At 43.6% G+C, this 23,786-nt stretch overlaps 1 protein-coding gene across 1 annotated transcript in view; it reads right to left on the reverse strand.

Moving 5' to 3' along the window:
- The window catches only part of LOC310903638 (uncharacterized protein), an 81,808-nt gene that overhangs the window by 48,122 nt on the left and 9,900 nt on the right, over window positions 1-23,786 (reverse strand). Inside the window, exons 2-5 of the mRNA XM_083847244.1 lie at window positions 18,509-18,623; window positions 5,444-12,508; window positions 3,965-4,084; window positions 2,766-3,287 (exon numbers count right to left, since the gene is read on the reverse strand). The gene's annotated coding sequence lies outside the window, so the exon portion shown is untranslated. The remainder of the gene's footprint in view (window positions 1-2,765; window positions 3,288-3,964; window positions 4,085-5,443; window positions 12,509-18,508; window positions 18,624-23,786) is intronic.

A 23,786-nucleotide genomic window follows, 5' to 3' on the forward strand; every position in this document is an offset into this window, starting at 1 on the left:
GAGAGACGGAGTGAAACACCCTGAGATCTTGTATTTTCTGTAGGGAGCAGCAGAGGCTGTGCACGCATGCTGCTGGTTCGGTGACTTCACCGAAATGTTCTCTCTCTCCTTACCTCTGTTGGCACTATTTCCCCAGTTCACAATTTATTTTCACATGTGCAGCTCTTTATTCTGGTAACACTTTTCTATAATTTGGTGCATTCAGTGGGCCTTAATCCCCGCCCGGCAGTCCCTCCCCATCCGAGGTTTTAGTCTCTTAGGTAAATTCCTGCCGTCTAATGTCTGTCCATCAGCGCATCTAAAATCCTGCTGTCTGCTGTGCTTAACATTCGTTTACAGCTTATGTGCTTCACATGAATGTTCCTTTTCCAGCAGGTCTTTTGAAGAAAGTTTAAAGTAAGTTGCAAAATGTTTCTTTTTCATCTAAACAGGGAAGTGAATTTAAGGAAGGAAGAGAAGAGCCTGAAGGTTTAGCTCTTTCAAATTTTAAACAGAATTCAAAACACTGTTGGAACACATCTGTCAGGGAAAGCGCTAGAGCACCTGTATTTTAAGAGTGAATCTCTTCCCTAACTCCTTCCTTGATAATAGCTTGCACGAACAGCACCTTTAAACCACATCAATCCCAGGCGCTTTCCATCCATCCAGTTATTATTTCCCTTGGCACTGACGTGCACCTGCCTCCAGACTGAAGCTTCTCAGTGACGTGCAGTCCCTCCTGTACACAACATCTCCCAGCAAGAAGCGACTAAATCTTTATTCCGCTGAAATTATAAAACAAGGGGAATTTTAAACTTAGGAGTTCAAACCAGAGCCCAACCTGGATGCTGCATGGAGCAATGCTAACTCGGGAAGTAAAGACCATATGGTTTCAGATGTGAATGGTGTGGATACAGTTTGGAAAGGAACAGCTACGAGCTCAGTGACAATTACACACTTTAACCACAGTTCTGTTTGCATTTACATTGCAGGACGTCACCAGCACATGGCCCAAGCACACAGCACGTGGTCTGAATCCCTGTCTGTAGGGAAGGGTGTGCATGGTTAAACTTTTTCTGCCGCTCAACTTTACCTTCAGCAGCAGAGTTGGTGCTCTGGGACATACCCACCCTGCTGCGGTGGCTTGGCCTGTAGCTGAGCACCAATAAGGATGCCACCAGCAAGGACCACTGGAATCTTCATATCAGTGGGACTCACCGTCATATGTTTGTTGCTCTAACAGGGATTTGTTTTCGTGCCATCCCTGCCACATAGCTTTGAAGGCTTGTGTACAAAGGCAGGGTACATACCGAGGCCACACAGATGAAAACAGAGCATTAATTCACGTTTCAAGAAAGCAGAGTAAGGGAAGTTCACACACTTCAGAAAAACCACAGCATTTTGCAAATGAAATTAGTGCTTTAAAGAGACGAGATCAGCCAGTGCTCTGACTTCATCCTGCACAGGCAAGTGGGAGCCTCCGCAGGGACATGACAGCAGTGCTTCTTTAAGTGGGGGGCTGATGAAATTTCCCACCTAGGACAATCTGCAGTTTGGGGACACGTTGATTAGTTACTAAGGCAAATTTAATCAAAAATTTGTAACGTCATAAAAGAAAGACACTGTGAGGAAGGTTTGGGTGGGAGAGCACTGACTGGTTATTCACGGAGCTCTAAGACAAGTCTGTTAAAACTCCTGTTGGCTACTGGGAAGCACAGCAGTCATCTTCGGACACAGGAAAATGGTTTTCTGGCTTGCAGGTATAGGAGAGTGGTGACTGGGATAGGGGTACAGATTGTATAATATCAATCCTCCACAAAGCAAAATGTTGACTAGCATGCAATTAAGGTGGAAAATATCCTTACTTAGATTAAAAAAAAAAAATCCTAAATCACTAATTTAGCTTAGTCAGTAAGAACAAATATTAAGAAAACTGAACATTCAAAGGGGACAGCTGACATCAGCAGTCACTCAGAACCCCTAGAAAACTGGCTCCATAAGAGGAGAAGAAGGAGGAAAGAGCATAAAGGAGAGGTGGGGAAGAGAGGGGCCGGGACAATTTGGGAAACCTGGTCCACAGAACTACAGCTCCCATTTGGTTCTTGCAAAGGCCTAAGACCTGAATCAACACCACAGTGAAAAATCTCAGATATATAAAATTTGCAACAGTCTAATGATTTGCTTCAGGAAGACATTATCAGAACAATGAAAAACTTGGCATCTAAATAACTCTATAAACTATTTCCAAAACCAAGCAGATATTTTCCACTCTTCCACAAGACTCAGTACAGTATAATATGTTACACATTTTAATGCAGAACGCCTTACACAACCTGTCTCCATTACAATGAAGCTGTAAATCCGGGGGCTGGATATGCAATTTTGATTAAGTTAAGAAGTGGGAGTACCACGGCAGGGCTGGAGTAAGGTGAGTGTAAGAAAAGGGAAATAGTCCACAAGTGTCTATAAAAGGCCCCAAACACAGGATGAACCTATAACATTGCCTTTAAGGGATTGAACCCTGAAACCCAGAGGACCGCAGGATTGTTTAGGCTGGGAGATGTTGAAGCAGGCTGCCCTTACCCTGGCCTACTTTAGTGTTTTACAGATTGTAATCACCGTTTTCCTGCTACAACAGAAACAAGGTGAGCTCCCTCAGCAGTACATTAGGTTGTAAAGAGAAAACAAACACAGAAACAATTCTTTTAGCTCCAAAAAATCAGTGCAAAAAGCATCATCTGATGCCAAAAACAGCAAGAGCTATATGAGAGCAGTGCCACTAATACCTCAGCCTTCAGTGAGATGATCCCAGGCAGGGTCATCTGTGGTCTTGGAGAGCATCAGTCTTTGGTGGACCAACAAGTCAGCAGATGCTAATCCTTTCTGCGACGCCTCAGTAGAAACCAGATCTTTGTTTCGTGGTGCATAAAGGCTGTGAAATCCATGAAGCTCAAATCTCAAGGACTACAGAATAAATCCACTCCTGTGCAGTGCTAATACAGGAAATTCCAGTGCAAGGGAATGCGGCCTCCTGTCCAACATACCGCAACAAACAGAAGAATGTGGCTTCGGAGGAAAAACTTTTAACTGGTTCCTAGTGGGTTAGTCTACAAGTCAACTTCGCACTGTGGTAACCGGCCTGTCCGTCGTGCTTCTGCAGGCCTCTCCGTGGCAAACAGCCTGATGGGTGTCCCGCCTGGTAGGCCTTCCCTCCCTTCCGAGACCAGGCACATGTCAAGCACCCAAAGGAAGGTTTTCTCTTCCTAATGAGCTCATGGAGAGGCAAGTGGGATTGTGAAAGTCTCCGCCTTCGAGAGAAATTAGCAAAAATTACCCTGAGGGCTCTCCCCCTTTTCCTGAAATGTGTAAAACCTGGTAACATCAGACATACCAACTTAACCAAGTGGCAAATACAAACCGAAGTTTAACATGTACCATGAAAAATGCTCCTGCTGCTGGCAAGGCTACCAGTTAGCACACAAGGTTCTGTCCATTTTTTGATAAATACTGCCTGATAGGAACCTGACAACTGAGACCCGAGACTCAAACTATTTGGGCCTTATGTGGCTTTCAGAGAGAACTGTTCTGGATCTGTCACAAAAGAGATGGGAAAAGATGAGAACTGGGCCCTGAACCTGGCACAGCTCCAACAGCAGCACCTTACGGGTAGCCACTCTCCTTCCTCCAACACACAAGTGACATCAGAGAGCAATAGATGCAAACCACTGCCATGCCCATGGTGCCAGGGGGTGCAAGGGTGGTGGCCTGGCAGCCCAGCCTGGGCTGGGGCGCAAGTCACAGCATTTGCCCCTAGGTTTAACCCTATTGCAAATGTTAGCCAGCAATCCTCATAGCAAAACACTCCCCTTTTTACAGAAGGGCTCCTCCGCCACACATGAAAGCCAACAACCTGAGAGCAACAGCCCGTCTGTTCCAGCTAGATGAAAGGCACCAAACCTGAGACAAATATTTTGTCAGACCTCACCGGGAATCTTGCAAAGCCATCTCCCATCCTGTAACCGTTCTGTGGTTAAATAGTAGCTTCAGTTCTCTGATGTTGCAATCCGGCACCTTTCGCAGGCATTACATTCCCTCTAAATTAATTCTAAGAAAAAAAATACATTCTGCTCAGTGTTATTTCTATTGCCCAGTTGTTTTATATGAATCTGATAACCAGTTTCCTGCTACAGAGATTACATCTTGAATATTTAATGCCAATTTGGAAATATTTTAGACAAAACAAAAATAGATCTAAAATATAACACACAGTTTAGCTAAGTGTAGAACATTAATGCAAGGCATGATTGGAAAAACAGCAAGTAAATTGAAGGAGGAGAGCAGGCTCAATGGATATCTCTCAGGGTTAGTACATGCTGTAACTGGTCATTCAGGCATTTCTGGTTCTGAAAGTACATTTTTCTTAGCACAAAAATCTCAGAGTTCAACAATTTAAAAAAAAAAGTTAGAGTGAAGGATAGAGTGCAGCCAAAGGATAGCCTTTAACAACCATTTCAAAATGAAATCTAAATATGCTTACATATTAGATAAATGTTGGCTTCCAGGGAAGCTTTACAACAGTTTAATTCCACCCTGGACTGGGATATATGGAAATGTTTTGAATTTCCATAAGTGTCCAGAGCCCTCTGCTAAGCTAACAAGCTGATATTGCTATTCACATAATAGAAGATATTTTTTTCCCTGAAGTGACTCACTGGCCTCTCTTTGGTGACTTTTCTTTCTTCGTTCTTTTGCACTGCAGTACATTTTCATTAATAGAACTATACAATAATTACTCTTCTCAAATTCTCATCAGATACTGATAACTCAACTGCCCTATTTTTTGCCACATGGATTCCAGGATCTACATTTTTAAAAAAAGTTAGAGTTTTTTCTCCCCTCCTTACTTAAAGCTCAGCAAAGCTAGTGGGTTGCATATAGGAGGAACATCTCACTGGCTTCTCTCTCGCGCTCCCGCTTTTTTCCCTTTGATTGCAAGTTTGCATTCTTTGGAAGTTTTTCTCATCCTTCATGGTCAAACCAGCGATGACCAGTCTGTGGCCCATGGCCCATCACACACATAGTACGTGCACACACGCGTACAACACCTGCAGAACAGATCAGGTAAGGCTGGCCTTAACTTTCCCTAGCCCAAGACATTGTGAGGGGAGCAGAGAGACCCACAGAGTTGCCTGAATGCTGCAGTGACCCATGGAAAGTGAGGACTGTCATGTTCCCTGCAACAGATGGGGAAAATGCATCCCTAAAGTCAAAAAACCCAGCTGAGAGCGGCAGAAACCTGAGAGGAGCAGGGCGGTACCCATTCCTGAGGCAGGCTAAGCATCCTCCACCTGCATTTTGTCCTCATTCATATACAAGCAAAATGAGTAATCAAATCCTGTAAATGGCAAAACCAAGCAACCCTTAACACGAAAAATATACCAGGAATTGCCTCTTGACACCGTACCTTCGGGCTGGCCCAGATCCTCGTTGCTTGCCCCACTGGCGCTGTGCAGGCAGGTGGGCATGGCCGGTTCCAGCCCCGCAGAGCCCCGACTGCTGCTGCGGTGACTCCCCTGTAGCAGCTGGCCGTGCCTGTCCTCCCGTGGTGGCCCTGAGCTCCTGGCAGACCTGCAACCACAGCCTCGGCAGTTCTTCCCCAGACAGGAGTGCTCAGCCAGTGCTTCCATGGGCACAGCACCAGCAGCTCAACACACAAAGGAAAGTACTGACGGGGAGGCCTCCGGCTGGTGGGTGCAGCCTGCAGCGACCATGGGCACTGGTGATGCCAGCTTATATACCTGCACAGCCTTACAGCATTCATTTGCAAGCCACAGACAGAAGCAGGGCTGTCAGCCAAACAGTAATATTTTGTAGAGCTGGTGCCATATGTCATATATTAAAGGTCTTACTGCAGCAAAACACATGGGTTTAATGCTAAGCCCAAGGGTGTCCCAATGAAGCCAATCGCACCTCTAACTGTCTTAAAGACAATCACCTGAATAATTACCTGAATAAATAGAATTTGGGTGATTTTCCTATAACTTTTTCTTTATTTCAGCCTTCTTTTTCAATCTCTGTCTTTAAAGTTGAAGGCAATAGAGAGAAAAGCAGAAGAAGAGAAAAGAGAGAAAGCAGAAGAGAATTAAAATGGGATTCATAGCAAAGAAGCAGGCACTTAGATTCTAGGTGTACTTTGAATTAGGGAGGAATTGGCCTGCACTGCTAATGAATTTCTGTAGGCTTTGTGCACAACGCCTTTGAGCAAGTCCATCACCAACAGCTGTACTCTGACACTGAACCTGAAACTCCAGACAATGTTTTTGTCCGGTCTAGCTTTCCATGACTGGTGTATCGCAAAACGCAAGGGAGATCTCACCAAGACAGGGGAGACTAGGAGCAGAGAGCAAACTTGCTCAGCAAACAGATAGGAATCTGGAGAGACCTCCTCACAAAAGCAAAGCCTACAGATACAGGTTAAAATGGGCGACCTGACTTTTTCAGAAAGATTAAAACCATTTGGCTTCTGCAGACTGAGAGGTGATCCCAAACTGTAACTGCAAGCACAAGTCCTCTAACATGGCTGCCCAAGCAGTAGCCCAGGAAGAAGAGCTTGCACAATTTGGCAGCTGGATGCGGAGATAATCGTGTGGATATGGGCACTGACCTCTCTGTTGGAACAGATAATAGAAAAAAAAAAAAGAGGAAGATGCCAAGGAGATACTTGATTTCTTTGGGTAACTGTGACTTGCAATTTGTTATCGTGCTCAAGTGGAGCATCAACGGGTTTGGGGTTTTTGTGAATTTTTAGGGAAAATTGGTAACGTCAGCACTCAGCTATCTCCTGTTGCCACCGTCTTGGTTCCTAACACAACCTGATCATAAGGAGCCCATCAGGTCTGAATTATTATGTTGGGTCAATGACTAGGCTAACAGAAAATGAGGAGACTGAGAGGAGGCTGTCCTAGGCCAGGCCACCAGCCTTTTGTACAGCTGGAAGCCCTCACTACAGATCCAGCGTTGCCCTTGGCATTCCCTACAGTGCTGAGGACGGTGACTGCCCTGGCCAGGTGCCCTGTTCCCTGGATGCAGGAACTTGCTCACATCAGCCCTTGCTTTCTCTCCAGCATCAGGGAGAGGTTCCTCAGTCTTTGAAAGACTGAAGTGGATACCTCATTAGGCCTTGATTATCCTCAAGCAATTGCTTAGATTTCTGCCCTATTACTGATCTGCCTTTTTTAGCAGAGGTCGTGGAATGGGCAGTGGCTGTCTTGTCTTCGTTATAATGCATCATTTGAAACTTTTCAATTAAGCTTCAGATCAGGCCACAGTACTGAGACCGCTTTAACGAGGGTGAGTAATGACCTTGTGCTGCACGTGATTTCTGGCACACCATCAGTTTTAATTCTTCTTGATCTTACTGTAACCCTTTGATACTTTGGATCAAGGGTTCTCTTGAAATGCTTTAAGCACATTGTAGGACTTTCAGGGACTGTTCTGACATGGTTTCTATCCTGCTTGTCTCAACGTAGCCAGGCTGTCACCTGTAAGTTCTCCATATAAATTCAAATTGCCAAAGATTAAAAGGCAGCTGAAAATCTGACCTGTGCACAGAACCGGGGAAATCTGGTGTGCGTCCCCAGAGTGAACGAACCTAAGGAGGATTCTGCTATGAGAGCAAGGTAGCCCCTTTGATGTGCCATGCCCAAGCACAGCAATGCAATGATTAGAACAGAAAGCTACATTATGCTAGAGTAGTGAATTTAATAAGAACTACTAGAGAGAGACTTCCAGAAATTTAGACTTTCCAGTTAATACTGCTCTTTACATTACATATAGGTCAAACTAAAACTCCATGAATTAAAACAGTGTTAGAACCCTCATCCAGTAATGCCAATGGTAGAAATTACATTGACATCAACAGGAAAAATATCCCCTAACTTAAGGGATATTTGGACCCAGAATCAATCCCAAACCTAGTAGTTGGGACCAATTTCCAAACAGGCTATGTCTGCATGAAGCAGATCAGCCTTAGTATTTTCAAGGTATTTTCCCTGTCTTGGAGTCTGATGGACATGGATTCCCCAGCGAGCCGTGACATCCTGCCCCACCCACGGGCAGAACCAGCAACTTGGCTACTGAGGAGAAAGGCAGTAAGAAAGGGCCTGCAGCCTGTGCCTCACAAGTAGGTGTGCAAGAGCAATCACCATTTGGCCTACAGCCCTGGGGTGTCCCACCGAGGTACCCAGCACAGGGACCAGGCTTGCCAAGCTTGCCAGAGAGGTGTGGGTGTTTAGGTAGTGGTTCTCATCTGACACCTCCCCTCCAGGCATCCCAAAATCTCATCTCCAGACTCACAGGGCATGTGCTGGGCTGGTATCCCGAGCACCTGATTTACATCAGGCTGCTGCCAAGGTTTCAGAGGCTTGCCTACCAACAGAGCAAAGCAGCAATACGTTTAACAGCTCCTCTCCTGCTATAGTTTAGACAGTCACCCTTAACAGCAATGGACTGAGCTACTTAAAACTAATAACCCTCTGTACCTTTGCTCTTTTTTACATGCAGTGTGGGGCGGGGGGTGTATCTGGAATGATATCAGAGAAATCCATGTGTTTTATTTCAGTTGGATGGCACTAGCAGGGAACTGAAAATGCTTAAAAACTTGCTATCCGTCATTTGATATATGCAAGAGGTGATCTTTATTGATGCGCCTCTAGTCACTAACTGAAATGGTTTATCTTTCATTATACCCTTTCTAGGAGGCCTCTTTCACTGCACTTGTCTGGTGGCTTCTGCAGACTTGGTAACAGTGAACAAAACTCATTTCAACCAAGCTTATTAGACCAAATATACATTTTTTCATGGGTTGTATCAGGCAAAAAACATTCTCATCTGACACTCTCTTGGCTACAAGGAGAGCAGATCAGCAGTACCATAAGTGTCCTACAACAGCGAGCACAGAAAAGTGATGAGTAAACTCAATAGATTTCACTCAAGACAAAATTATCATTGCTACAGCGGGATTGAATTCTTTGTTAACCCAACATCGTCACACCTCTTAGCATGAGAAAAGGCAGAGGTCATTTAGCACTACCCTATTTACTGTGCACTGGAAACACACCTTCCAGCTCCTGCGAGTCTTTAAGTTGGAAAGAGCAAATTGCAGCAGCATGCCGTATTCCCAACTCAGGTCCTCTAGACAGCAATTATAAAAACCAGTTGTGTTATCACCACATTTCAAAGTCAGAGTATGGCCACGCTGATGTGTGGCTGTGAACCCAGCAGAGCCTGATCTATTAAACACATAAAGGGGTCTGTGTGCCACAGGAGTCTGGCTTAATCATAGAACAGAAACCGCAAACTCCTGAATTCAAAACCTGGGTTTCTTTTGCTGTTTGACCAACACTTTAGAACACATCCATACATTTTAAATTTTACACTCTAATAGGAATACATAGCAATGCTCCTTTCAAAGGTGTTGCATTGATTAATAAGCTTGTCACTGAGGATGGAAATGGCTACATAAGTGTTAAGCGCTGTTAACTATTGAAAGACAATTCCATACATTCTGGTGGAATCCGGAGAACTTCACAAAAATGTATTAGTTTAATTTGCATATATACTCTATTTGACAACAGTGATCAAGCTGGTGAAAGTTATTTCAAACATTTGTTATGCTCTGTGACTGCAGAAAAAATGAGAGTGAAAACTGATTCACAAGGCAGAATTGCGCCTGCTGAAAAACCTTTAATTTCTGAAATATAGAGAGCACAAACAAATATTTCTTTCATCAAATTTGCACATGCCTCAGTGATATTTAGCTTAATAACTGTGCAGAGAAGGAATAGTATTGATGAAGTTAAAGTACAGAAAAACATTCTGCAGGAAAATGCCTAATGCTTTCCATTTCAGCCACATGTCCTTGCTCATGCTTCTTGGCAAACTAGAGAACATCTGTTTTAGGCACTGCTAGCTCAGTTTTTTCTGTGATTCATCTTTGATAGCACATCACCAATGTGAATCACTACAGACCACCTGAGACTTTCCTGTCACAGGGGTACAGGCAGTGATTGTGGATTCCCAGAGGAAAAATTATGGTTTTCCTCAAATAAAACAATTGGATGAATCTCTCTATTTCTGGATCACATCATTCCTTCCGTGAAAAGTTCCTGTGACAGAGTTTGGGATTAGAAGCTAGGTCCTCAAGCTCCCACCTATGTCTTAGCTATTAAACCATGGTTTCTCTTGATCAGCTTTGTGAACAAACAAACAAGCAAACAAAAAAAGTGGTTGAGCAAACCTAGAAGCTTCTGCCTCCAAGACTTCCAGAGCAGAGGCCTACTGCGTTTGCTAGCTAGCAAATGTCTCAAGAATGTAGGATGCTTCTCTGACACTGGCTTTCTCTGTGACAAAGTAAATCATTTTAGACCCAGATCTTTCCCTTGCAAGTTTTTCAGGGCCAAGGCTGCCTCTTGATGTATATTGGTGCTGCATTCTCCAGTGCATCGGGGTATGGGTAGCTCCATGTGCTGTTGGAGTATAAGCAACAATGGCTTTCTCTCTGCCTCTTTCATTCTAACCAACCATTTGGGGATGGAGAGATTTATATCCCTTTCTGTTACATAGTTATGGAAAGCAAAAAGTGAAAAGAAAAAAAAAGCAACAGGCATCATTTCCTAGTATATTTGTATGCGTCCGTTTCGCCAAGGGATGTACTATGCATCTACTGTGAATTGCTGAAAATGTGAAGTAGCTGTGAAACACGATGTTCTTGTGTTTCCCAAGAACCACCAGCTCTTTGCCTTTAACAGAAGATCTCTAGCCTAAATAGGCAGCTTTAAAAGCTCTCCTGACTCAGTTGCAATCAAGATACCATCTACTTAAATAAGCATTTGTACTCCCAGTGATTTTAGGAGATGAATTACTGATCTTATTACCATGGTAAATCCCCTTGAGGCAATGCACAGGCCAACAGAATATTGCTTTCTGCTGGTACAGTACCCATTTCCAGGAGAACTCTAGGAGTATTTCTAGCCATATGGTAATAATAAAAGATTTGCTTAGTCTGTATTTGCCAGAAAGTCCCATTTGCAGAAGTGGCTTTTAAATCTTTGACACTGCTCATGGGAAACAGCTTGTCAGCTATGAAAATATTCCTACCAGCTCCTGTGTGTCAGCCTTACCGGTGGGTGCAGGGATCTGCAGGTGGCACAGCTCGGGACCAAGCAGAGAAGGTTTCAGCCAGCACAGTGACTGGCAGCAACGTTACCTGGGGAGGCAGAAGTGGCTCTTGCCTGCCAGTGGCAGTGCAGCTCACGGCCTCCTTTGGGGACAGTTCCCCATCCCTGCACTGCTCTGTGCCTGGGTGGACAGCCAGGGTCAGTAAGGCTGGGGATCAACAGTGTGTGGGAGGCCTCCAGCTCAAGCACACACCATTTATTTATCACCGAGCCTTCAGCTGGTCAACAGGAAAAGTTGATAAAACTGCTGCCTCCGGGGCTCTGTTCTCCTTGGGAATAAGGAAAAGGTGAAGCTAGCTGAGGTCAGCAGCCAGGAGGCCCTGTTGAAGGTGGGAGCAGGTTGGCCATGAATTACCAAGCATCATCTGGTATCACAGATAAGCAGAATGGGTAAGAGACTAGGCAAGCTCTACAATAAGGGATGGATTTAATTAATGATTGCACAGAGGGAGCAGACCGTAGCATTTTGGCACAAGGACATCATACATCTGACAGTTACTTAAAGAAACAGGGAGCACCCTATTATAAAAAAATATATTACTCCTCAACGTATTTTAAAAATTACAGGAGAAACAATAACATATTGTATTACCAGCTCTCTGCAGAGCTGCCTGGGCACACCAGCACTGAGCAGCGCCGGCTCCCTGCGAATATTCTGCACCAGGGCCTATTTAAAAACATTGGTCCAAACTTGGTTCCAAAAGTACAACTCTGCTGAAGTTAGGGGCTTGTGCAGATGTAACCAAATGCAGATGTTGATCCATATTAACTGAACTATTAAATACATCAATCTTACCCAACCATCTGATGCCTTGTCCCATTTCCCAATATTGTGTTTCCCAAAAGTTTATATAAATTCAGTCAGCTGACGATATGCAAGCTTCTGGATAATCCCCCTTTTGTCACCTCTTGCTTGGGTTTCATTTCCCCATCCCACGCCATCCCTCTTTCAGTTATTATTTTAATATTAAGTGAATCTTCTAATTACTTTGAAAGCTAAAGGTGATCACCATTGCATAGTTCTGGCTGTTCCTCCATTCAGACAGTAAAAAACAAAGCAACAAAACTTAAAAACCATCAGAGTTCCCTTCTTGTTTATTTTCACCTAAGTGTAAGCAAACCAATGGATGAAGTCATCAGCTCCCTACCTGATGGGTCTGCATTCAATGAACAGCAGACAGGTGACTCTGATGAGGGTGTAACCACATCCCTGGCATCAGCACAACTTCAGTCAATGAAATTTCCTCCCGGGGATCGGAGCATAGGACACACCATTGTTGAAATGGGCACGTCTGGAAAATAGAAAAGTACATTGCTGAACACACCTGCCCAAGTCAATAGCCTCTGATCTTCATTCACCTGAATAAAGCACTGCCTGATTATTGGGAACAGTCAATCAGGGGAAAAAAATATTTACCAACCAATCTGTAGGAAAAGGGTTTCATAGGATTCAGAGTTTCCCTACTGATAATGCATCTGACCATCTATTTTATTACACCAGCTTTGAGCCTATAAATACCACCTACTTTAGGCCTTATCACTGATGACAAAACCCACCACTGTATCTTTTTTCTTTTCTAAACCCATCCGTTTACTAGAGCCCGTCCTGCAGAAGTAGATTGCTTTTTCTGAATCATAGTTAAAAATCAGTGCCGTAAATTGTACTCTTAAAAAAAAAAAAAAAAGGCCACAGAAAAGGTGTGACCTGAATGCATAAGAATTTTTTGAATGAATAGAGCCCTTAATATTTAGTTTTGCCTAATGAAGTAAGGCATGAATGTAAAAGGATTACTATTCCCGTAACGTTAAATTCACACACACAAAGTGTAATTCATGGAACCTGGCTTTAATTTTTTTCATATAAATAATTAATGCTGCATTTAAAGCATGTTAAAATGTTTTATTTCTTAATCAGCTAATTTGACTGAGAAACAAAGATGCCTTTATTTCCATTTTCCTTCACTAGAGTTACTGTAATAAAAGTTCCCCTCTAGCTTTGGCCTTCACTCTCAAGTTTGCTGCTGCCAATTAGTTTTCTAAAGTCACTATTTTACAAAATGTTTCTCACTTTTTAAAAAATGTAATTGAATGTCTGCACATCACAGAGTTTCTTGTGTTCAGACACGGGGTGTTAAACATTCTTTGGGTTGACTTGGGTCAGCTTTAAAAAATCTCAGACACTGAAACTTGAGAAGCGGTCGTGTGCTACAGTGTTTTCTCCACATCCTGTTAAGTATTAAGTGGTTATTTAAAATAGAGTTGTTATACTCAGCAGCTGACTTAAAGTGCTCGATATAGTTTACAAGACGATTAATTAAATGAGAGCATTGCATGTGATGCACATGTATTTCCATAATCATTCACATTGGCCTATAGTTGCCCTTTAATTTTCATACTAATTAAAGTAACACATTGAACTGCAAATTGTAAATGGCTGTATTTCTCAGTAGATGTTAACACTGATGTAAGCTGAATGGCAAATAAAAACCCCCAAGAATTAAGCAGAGTGTTTTTTGACTATGATCCATTCAAGCTTCCCTACTCATTCTATTACTGGCCATGCCCATATTTTAACAAGACTGCATTTTTCTTCTGTGTTTTCAGCCCTATATTTTTTGAGGTACATTTTTCTTTTTTAATTTATTGTGGTTTCTTAGTTAGTTGCTTCCATCTGATACAATAGAGCAGTTATACAGGGTTTGCAGTTACACATTAGTTTTTTTAAGTGGTGGTGGGACTGAGGTTTGTAATCTGATGGGCAAAAACCAGAAAACCGAAATGTGCAGTTATTTCACCAGTAGTTTTGCCTCTTAATTACACCTGACCCATTATCCTCCTTGACTCCTGTTCAAACCTTGACACGGCTGACTTGGAACCTGCAATGCAAACTGGAGGGCTGTATTTTCAGGCTGCATCAAGAAAGGGGGAAGTTACCCTCTAAAACATTTACCAAGACTTGGAAAAGAGAAGCAGCAGATACAAACAATTATCCTACGGCTCACACAGCTGCTGGCATTTCGACTTGGCACATGCTCTGACAGGGACCACTGCACCCACCTTAAGCAGTCCCTAGCATGTAATGGACATCGGGTAATTACTATTGAACGAGAAGTAACCTTGGACTATAGGCATATGAAAGACACCTTAAAATAAAAACCACAAAACCCCTCTGTCAGGGCCAATAGCTCAAAAATTAACAACTAATCACTCCTTTCTATGTGTCCTCCATATAATTGCTTCCATGATGAGGTGTTTTTTTTTCCCCCTTTCAGAAATGAGCATTACAAAAGATTTCTTTTTAATTTAAAATGAAAAATTCCTCCACTCCCAGGTGACCTATCCAAGAGAAATAATAATAAGCACTCAATTGCTCAGAGAGCATCAGCTCTCACACATATTACAAGGCTGAGCGTTCATGCTCTCTTACACCCCCCCACCCCGCTCCCTTCCCGCAGCGTGTCCTATCTCCAGATCCTAACTTGGCTTGGCCCAAGATGTTATTTGTTAAAATTAACTTTCAGATCAGGCTGGAGTCAGTGTACTTGGCAAGAAGGAGAGGAATGAAAACTGCAAGGGAGGGAATGGATTCAGGAGGCAGAGAGGGGAAGCCGCAGCCTAGAGCAGGGATTTTCAGGACAGGGCTCAGGCCACAGCAGCGCTGCAGCGGGGCACGAGCAGCAGACCCAGGCTTGCTGCCACTTTTGCCACAGCATCCTTGAGCACTGTGTTGTCCCCAAATCCCTTCTTGCCAGCCGGGCGAGGGCTTTCCCCACGCTTGCCCCCAGCCCCTGACTGCAGCTGTGCAGGGCTGAGCCCCTCCTGCCTCAGAGGGGACACCCCAACGTGCCTGTTCCAGTGATAGCCGGCTGCGACTCCCTCTCTGCGCCTGTTCCAGCGATAGCCGGCTGCGACTCCCTCTCTGCAGCATCCCACGTGTTGTTTGCCTCCGATGCTGCTCTCAACGCATCACGCACATTTCACAAGCACCTGTGTTAAGACACGGGGCACCCTGAAGAAGCCATACCCTAACAAGAAAGGTGGTAAGCAAAAGATGAAAAGGAGGGAATTAAAACTGCGCTTTCATTTTCTAAGCAAAACACTTCATTTTTTTTTCAAAAAGCATTCAGGAGCCCTTTGCCCCGAGCTCCACCAAACAGCTCTTGGCGCTGCCCAGGAACCGGCACGTCGCAGACCCACGCCGAGGCGGGCAGCACCTCTGTGTGAACCTCCTGCAGCTGCTTCGGGCTGACCCGAAGCTGTGTTTTTGTGCTTCTTCCCAGCAAGTCTTCCAAAGTTCGGTTGTGGCAATGCTGAACAGCCACACATCACGAAACAAATGGAGTCACGCTGAGGGAAGACTGATAGACTACGGTAATAATGCAAGACTCTTTTTTCCCCTCATAAACCAAATTTCCCATACATTTCTGGAAGATTAATTTAGATTTAGGAGATTTTTGAGTGAAGCACTGGAAATAAGACTAAATGCAAGGCTGGTTTCTACCTGACCTTAACTACCACATCAGCTGCCACTGCTCCAGTACATTTATACATGGAAATGTACATGTACTTCAGCTTAATTACCTAAGGACTCTACAAAAGAAAGCCTTTAAAATGTTTTAATTGTGAATTTAGTTTTTCCAAGAGCTACACAACAGCGCTATAATCCATTGACAAATTAACCATGTATTTGAGCAAAAAAATTAAATAACTCTAGGCTACATGGACACAGCCCTGCTTGCCTTAAGTAGATGACGCACGTAAACATGTGCACATACAGAGTTAAGCAGTAATTTGGGCTTTTTGGATTTGGTTTTTCTTTTGAGACCTGTTGCTATAATTTGAAGTTTAACCTCCAACTTTGTTGTGAGAAAGAAGGGGTTACCAAGAAAAAAAATCCCAAAATAAAAGGCTCTTGAAAGTTTCTGACTCAGGTGACACAAATGGACGTGGTGCCAGCTGTTTCCAAGCAGGGGCGTTGGCTGAACCATCGGCTTGGACACAAATCTCCTATCCTCCTCACTCTTTCTCCTAGCTTCTCTTTGCATTTGCCAACTAAATACAGCAAGGACTTTCTCTTCCTCCTTTATAGCCTGCAAAGGTTGCCCCAAATGGGGCATGGCTGGTGAGGCACAACTGGGTGACTCCACTTGCACAGGAGAGCTTGCTTTGCAGAGCGTGGGGCTGGCACTGCAGCCGGGGGGAGCATGGAGCTGCTGGGAACAAGGGCAGGGCTGGAGGGCACTGCATGGGCTTGGATGGGCGCTGGGCACTCGGGAAAGGCGCTGACATAAAAGCTGAGGGCTTGGAAAGTTTTTCGTCTTCCCCAAGCCAGCTTCTTCCACAAACTCATGCCAGCTGGTCATGATGAGCAAATTAAAACTAATTTCAAAGTTACTCTTGGGCAGAATTGTCAGGCTTCCATTCAGGAAACTCTCTAAACAAGTGCTTAACTTTAAGCAGATGCCTAATTCCCAGTGAACACAGTAGGATTTATATACCTGCTTTAGCACTTTACAGGGCAGGGATGGACCCCAGCAAGCAGTATGTCACATCCCTGTAGTCCCAAAGTCCAGGTGGCTTGTCTCTTCCAGGTTTAATTGTTAGTGCCCAGCCAGTACCAGGACCACAACACAAACTGGATTTTTATTGTAGTGCACATCCTGCTTTTCTGCAAACTTGCAGCAGCCCTGCAGGCAGCTCTCCTGCTAACGAACAGCAGCATGGAAACCTGAGCCAAGAGCCGTCTAGGAAGGTTCACAGCCACAAACTGCTACTCTCGATAGCAATGCTGTTCTTTCAAGCCCCAAAGAGCAAGTCAGAGCCATTTCTTGAAGTTGCAGCTTGGACCTTTTTTCCTTTTTATTCTTTTGAAAAACGTCGGTGCGGTCCTGGTGTGTCCAGAAAGCACAAGGAGCACCGGTGCTGGAGACCTCTCCTCCTGCAAGAGCAGAATTACCGCCACATTGGTGGTAATCTCCCTTTTATTAGATATAGATAAGCCTGCTCAGTAGCAAAATTAGCATGCTGAAAAAAGCTCTTCTCACCCCAAAGTAGCAAATTGTAGAGCTGGTGGGAGAAGGGAAAGGAAAAGGGGAGGCTGACAATATGACAAGTAGTGTGAAGTATTTTTTTGAGCATTAACACTGACCTAATAAGACACAAAGTTATAAGGAGTAGGATCAGTTGAAAAATAGCAAGCATTTTTAATGAAAAAAACTTCCATGTTTCATAAACTTCCATTCATTCTTGTTACTTAATTGGAAAGCAAAACCAGAGTTTTCATTTCTCTTCCTCTTTCTCCGCTGGCAAGAGGAGGATGGGAAAGGAAGCAGAAAAAGAAAGGGTCACCACTAAGCTTTCTAAGGTCTTTCCTTTTAATACTGTGACTTGCTTTGGTTATTTTTTCATTACTTATTTTAACTAAAATAAAAGGTCTCCAGAAAAGCATTTGTTTTGGTTAAAACCAAAACTAAACCTGACCTACCATTGAGGAAAAAAAACAACTGGCTCTAAGGAACAGAAGCTTTGTGTCAGTGTGCTTACATATTAAAGAGGGCATGTACAAGTCAAAAATGCACTGACAGCCCAGAATAGGTCAGATCCATGGAAAAAAAAAAAAAAAGAAAAGATTTTTAACAATCTTTCAGCCCCCTCTTTATTAGACCTTAATTAAATCAATGGGTCAAAGCAACAGAGGGAAAAAATGGTTCAGCTAGGGGACACTAATCAACCCCTTTTGGTGGACTGAAACATTTCTCTTAAGCAAGAACTAACCTTTACATCAGCATTTGCATCATGTAACTCATAAGCATAAGCATCGTTTCTTAAGAAAAAAATATCTATAGGACTGTCTTTTCCTGAAAATATAAAAATTCTTATAAAAGGAAACATTATTAATAATCATATGGTAAACCAGTGAGCATGCCTGATTGAGGAAAACAGGCAGCTCTTTTGGTTTTGGTCAAACACCATCCTTGCACATGTTGTGAATTTTAGAGAACCCAGTGCTGAACTCACTTGTGAGGGTATTAAAATACAAAAATACCATCCCTGTTCTTCACAGCACAGCACACACACAGCGTGTTTGCCCCACAGGAGCCAAGCCAAGCCGGCACACAGTGCAGTCACGTCTGTCTGTCCCAGCACGAGCCCACGGGAAGGAAATGTGACTCAGCGCCCGAGTTTTCTCCCCTGCTCACTCCTGGCTGTTGAGGAAGTTGACTGTGCCACGGCAGCTGTGGGTGCACCTCCTTCCCCCATGCCTGGGTTGTGGCTGGGTACAGGGTACGTACCTCCTCGCTTCTTGTCCTTCTCTTGGGTTTTGTGCAGAACAGAGGCATCTTGAATACACACCTCATTCTCACCCTAAACACGGAGCCAAAATCCAGCAAGCTCCTGTTAATGGCCCTGCGAAAGAAAAGGCAGATTTATTGCCTTCTTGATCTGTGCCATGCTAGGAACAATCCTACAGAACATCCTGAAGATAATATGGTAGGTTTCCACCACAAAGCACATCTACAGGTGTGATTCTTCATGCGTGCCAATGTACAACAACCAGCAATGAACAAAATCCAATAGCCAACATTTATCTGTTTAATGACCATATATAATATCTCAAGTCAAGTGTTTACAATTGCAAACCTACTAGTTCAAGTACTGTTGGCTGTGGCTGGTTCTGTAGTACGCCGAGGGAACTTCTCTCTCTCTTACCTAAAGAGCATTTGGAGCAGTATTACCCGTACCATTTAGCCAAGGAGAACGGCAATCTTTCCAACCCCCCCACAGATCTGTGCAGTTTTCATGGCAGAACATGTCAAGGAAATAAATATCACCAAGTTGCCATACAATACTTTGCCTGATTATAATAATTATTTGTCTCTACTGCTTAAACCACTGTTGCATAAAAAAGTTAATATTTCCAAGGCACTGGGTGGGATACCTTTCCCAGAAAACATGCTCTCAACAGGAAACCCAAACACATTGCTAGAGAGTTATCTTAAGTAGATTTAAATAATTAAATCCAAAATTCTCCAACCACTTGCTGTTTCAAATTTATTTCTTTAATAACAAGCTTGTTTCAGCAACACACTGGAGTAGGGTTTCATTTATTCAAAATTTAAGGTCTGTCCCACTCTGAGTGTTATTTTAAGTATTTAGGGGAATTTTTGTGCTTGTGAAAATGAAGAGATTGTTGCATTATAAATTCATTTCCTCTGCTATTGCACAGGCCATGCACAGTGCAGCTGTGAAAGCGCTGTAAGAGCCCCAGCAGTGTCCTCAAGCCCAACCTACGCAGAGCAGCCTGATTTTTTGCACAGAGAGAAGCTGGCCCTCTCATATGTCTTCAGCTATGAGTACTTCCCAAGCAGAGACCTTGACACCGCTCAGCTGTGCCAAACGAAGAGGGAGCGTTTAGTGATGCCGACGAGTGTCCATGGGGGACACGGCCCAGGTGCTAATGGCTGCTTTCGTGCAGGACCTACAAAGGGGTCGAGACTCATGGCCCAACGTACTGTGTTAAGTGGCGTAAGCAGCTCAGCTACAGGTGTTACCTCGTAAGGATGGATTCGGTGGCGCTTGCCATTCACACAAGTAATTTTACAAACAAGCGAGTTTCTTATATATTCTTCCTCACCTCCAGGCATTCATATTCTTTTTAAGTACAGGAACATTAATTAGATTTTGACCACAGACCCCGGATTTGACTTACCCTGACAGGGTTTCCATTAGTGTAATCTTTAGGGGAATTCACTGTTTTAACATCTGTGCGCCTAAGGCCTATCTCGCATTTACTGCTGTAGTCTGAAAAGCCTCCCTTGTACGGTTGTGTGTTTCTTCATGCTCCCAATTTCACAGAAGTCATTTCAGCACCAAACGGTAATTAGCAAAGGGATGGGCCTCGGCTGACATGAATGCAATTTATTGTTTTCCACAAGGCCCTGAACCGAGCAAACAAAGAAGGCAGTCTTGCTGTCTGGCATTTTATTAACTTGTATTGTGCGACGTACCTTACTGAAGGGAGATCTCCGAGTAAATTCAGCAGCTAGTTTGCTATAACATGCATGCTTTTGAAGAATATTAATTTCAGTTCAATTAGGCAAGTTTTGCAGGACCTCAGCCTCTAAAATAGGACAGCCACTTTTATAATTATCTTCTGTATTAACTTTATCACCACACGACTTTTTACATAAATGCAACCTTTCATCTTTAAAATGCCAACACTTCTTCAATTTTGGCAACCGTACAGCATTGCTAATTATTTGCTCATTATGTGTGGTTAACTGATGAATCATTAATAAATGAATGAATGGCTAATATATTTTTATGGTAATTGGAGATATAACTGATTGCAGACTTCCTTTGCTTCTCAAAACTGCCCTGAATGAGCAGTAGCTGCTTAATTGTTTACAGATGATATTTATGCCACCGACAAGCTCTTCTATCATTGCTGTTCAGGAGAGGTGAGCCCTCCCCGTGCCGATGCTCTCCCTTCCCTGCAGCTTCGCAGCAGACACGCGTGTGCATGCCACTTTCGGACAGGTTTCCTACCAGCTCCCCATGACGGTCGGGAGCAGGATTACTGACTGACACGATCGCACTTACTGTCACCATTTTTAAGTAATACCCTATCAAAAAATTGAAATGACATTTTCTGTAAGGGTACCCCAGCAGGCTGGGTGTCTGCAGAGAGTAACGCAGATGGGGCAGGGAAATCAGGCTCCAGTGACATTTTGTTTTAGCTCCATACTATGCATTACAGTAAATGGCTTATATAACCTCTTGCCACCAGCGCGCAGTTAATGAATTCAGAGATAATTGCTGGGTTGATTTCTTCCCCCCCACCACCCCTTTTTTTTTAATAACCTATCTTTCCATAAATCATTCGTAGGGTACACAGTTTCAAAACTCAGCATTTAAACCTGCTTGACAATTCAAATCGAAAAGAAAGGATAGTATGACGGCCAAACAAGGCTTCTTTAGCTATGTACACACATCCTGAAGATCAAGTTAAAAATGCAAAGGAGATAACCAATTCTTAATTATAATTATTTAACCAGGTGGGTAGTTTCTCTAATGAACATTTCTATGAAAACAGAATAACTAATGACAGTCTTAAAGAAGTCTTTGTCTTCCCATGTACTAATGATCACATTTATAAATATGCAGGAAGGCCCCCATGTACATTGCTAATGATAAGTAATTAAGCACCAGGCGTCAAAAGCTATAGAAAAGGGTCAGGCTAATGCAAGAGAAAATTAAAAATGCAATAAAATAAGTTGTATAGAAAGATTAAATTTCTGGCTTCTGCAGGCCTGGCTATAAAGAAATCTTTTACCCCTTTAGTAGAAACCAGGGCTGCTGTGGGGTATCAAAACAAAATCTTCTAAGCACTTTCATTAGATTTTACTTGCCTCTGTGCTTGTACTCATATTAAAAACAAGTGAACCACCAGCCATTTAAAACAGACGCTATATTCAGTAAAGCTGTAGTTTCTCTCACTGTTTATGAGAAATCATGGTGGTTGAGATTATGACTATCACCAACCTCCTCAGAAGCATTTTGAAACTTCTGATGAAAGAAAACAGGGACATGTTAAAATTGAAACCTCATTTTGCTGTTATTTTTTTAATCTGTAGATCCATGCATGAAGGGCCCTGGCAGAGTCACCACCAAGGCGGACACAGACCTCAAACTGAAAAAGATCTTTCTCAGGCCCTTGTCTTAGGTACAGCAGCTGAACCAAAAACACATCCAGTCACCAGGCATTAAAGAGTTTCCAAATTAAAAAGAAACGTGACATCTTTGGTAACAAAGACAGAGCCCCCTGTGCCGGCGTCCCTCAGGCCTCTGCCTCCCACAGCCCCTCACAGCAGCTAATCCGTCTGCACCCAGACCTAATTCCCTGCTGCTGCAGTTCAGGGTTCAACAAGATGACAACAGTGGTTGAAGGGAAATAATTCACTATTATTATTTCTTAGTGAAAGCAAAATCCAGCTTATTCTCAAAATCATGGTGAGACAACAGCAGAGCTCGCAGGGCAGGAGAGGAGCACAGCCAGCGCTGCGCCTGCCTCACAGCATGGCCATGTTTGTCTATCTGCTGAATCCCTGCCACAGCACAGCCACAGCCCTCCCAGCTCTCTTGTCACGCTCCACCACAATTTTCTGGAAAACATTTCTTTTTCCGGTCTCAGATTTAGCCAACAGGTTCAGTTAAAACACATGCAGCCCTTGTGCTTAGAGCCCACGGACACCTCAGACATAACTGCAAAAAACGTCGTGGTATTTCTTTCAGGGTGAAACCAATAAGTGTCTGGCATTTCTAGCCTTCCAAGGCTTTCTTTCAAAAACAATCTTGATGTTTGGTTTCTAAATGGGCCCTTCACTGTTCCACACTGGGTATGTCCATCCCGCCCGCCAGCCCTGGCTGGGGCTCTCCCGTGAGGCGCCACTGCCAGAAGGCCGCGCGGGGCAGCACAGCGTGCACCGACAAGCCAGCCCGGTCTCCGCTTTTACAGGCTGCGCGGGCCAGCCCGCCTGTTCAAGCTGTTTCATTTTGTCTGCAGCCGAAAATCAAACAACCTGAAATACAGTCTTGATGGTGAGCCACCGTGGTCCAGGCCCTGCCAAGCTCCACCCTGCACTGAGCCCACATCCACCCTCTGGAGTCAAATGTCCCCCACACAAGACATCCAAACGGGACATCCCCCAGGAGATATGCTTCTACTCGCCCCGCCATCACCCCACAGGCCCAGGTCTATCGGTGACAGAGAGCCCCAGCAGCCACGGGGGAAAGGGTGCCGGCTGCTGCAGGGGTCTGCAGGGAGAGGGGACAAGCGTCTGCACTGCTGCTGGCAGCCACTAAAACACAGGACGCATTGGATAAGCAAGCATTGAATTACAGTTATCTTCAATTAAAAAAATGTTTATCTTTGAAAATGCGTATCTGTTACTGACAAGCTCTGAAAACCACCACTCCAAGCCTGTCAGTAAAACCAAATGTTAAATGGAAAATATTTGCCAGGATTTAAAATTAGACCTACACATTACTTACAGATGTTTCAATGAAAAACACTTGAAACTCAACCACAGAGTAATAAACCCCACAATGGTGTATTTTTTTTATACTTCAAGTTAATTTTTATTATATAAGTAGCCATACGAAGAAGCCATTGCATACTGCTTAAATTAAATGTGGAGGAATGAAATCAGCAGTATCCCTTTACAGCATATGGTCCAGCAAATCAAATTACAAAGCTTTCCACATCTCATTAAGTGCAATGAGTACAGTGAGATTTCTAATAAGTCACTTCTTTTTCATGTGAGAGGTGAGCAGTGACTTATTGTGAGTATTCTCACAGGATGACCCTTGTGCTGAAATTAAGAACTAATCTAAAATGGGAAAGGTCATTTGGTCAAGTCTGATCATAACATTTCCTCGTTATTGTTTTAGTTGGCATTGAAGCACATGCTTTCCCGGTGCACCAGCTGAAAAATGCCTTTGATAATTTCACTGACAGCGAGTAACCCACACACTGCCATTTAATGAGTTTGGGCAGGATTAGCTGAC

The sequence above is a fragment of the Anser anser genome, assembly GCF_964211835.1.
Source record: "Anser anser genome assembly, chromosome: 8".
Classification (NCBI taxonomy): domain Eukaryota; kingdom Metazoa; phylum Chordata; class Aves; order Anseriformes; family Anatidae; genus Anser; species Anser anser.